Below are 816 nucleotides of genomic sequence, written 5' to 3'. Positions count from 1 at the left end.
GCCCGCAGCCCTCCCCCTTCCCCCGCAGCCGCCAATCGGCGCGCGGGAAGGGCCAGAGGGCGGAGTCGCGGCCTGGCCCGCGGACCAATGGGGGCAAGGACCTCGGAGAGGAGCGAGGCCCCGAGCTAAAGGAGCCTGGAGAATAGGGTGAACCGCGGCCGCGGCCGAGGTGACGGGACCAATGAAGGCCCAGCCTGGTCCTTCGCCTCGCCCCCCAGCTCTGCTAGGCCAGTTGCCGCCAACTTTCAACCCCGACTGGCCTTTTAAAGGATAGACTGACGTTCTTCTTGGCCAATAAAGAGTTACGAATAGAAAATCTGGAGCGGAGAGCCGCTCTTCCGCTCCCCAGCCAATCAGAAGCTTAAAACTGCCGGTTGCTAGGAGGAAACCAGATGCTAAGGGAGATGTTGCCTTTGGGTCAGAACTCCTCGCCCTCTGAATTATGGACGCTCCGGTTCTGAGCAAAGTCCTGCGGAGCGCGTGGGTATGAGAGGAGAGGGGCGCTTAGTGTCTTCTCGAGCGCTGGGGCCCTTGGCCTAGACCGGTCGTTCGCGACGCTGGCTTGTAGAGTCCCCTGGGGAACATGTATTTTGAGATTTAATTTACATACAAGTAAGATGTGCAGCTCTTACATGTACAGCTCGGTGACTCTGACAAGTGCTTTTTAAAAATACCACAGCGAGGCAGCACCCCAGAGATCCTGACTTAATTGGGTGGTGGGGCCCGAGTCCTTTTTTTTTTTGCGGTTTTTTTTTTTTTAATGACATCGGGGTCGTACTGCGAGACCAGGATGGAGAGACACTGCTCACCAGGCTG

Source organism: Crocuta crocuta, unplaced genomic scaffold, assembly GCF_008692635.1.
Source record: "Crocuta crocuta isolate KB4526 unplaced genomic scaffold, BGI_CrCroc_1.0 scaffold193, whole genome shotgun sequence".
NCBI lineage: Eukaryota > Metazoa > Chordata > Mammalia > Carnivora > Hyaenidae > Crocuta > Crocuta crocuta.
The sequence above is the reverse complement of the archived record's forward strand: the minus strand, read 5'-3'. Positions refer to the sequence as shown.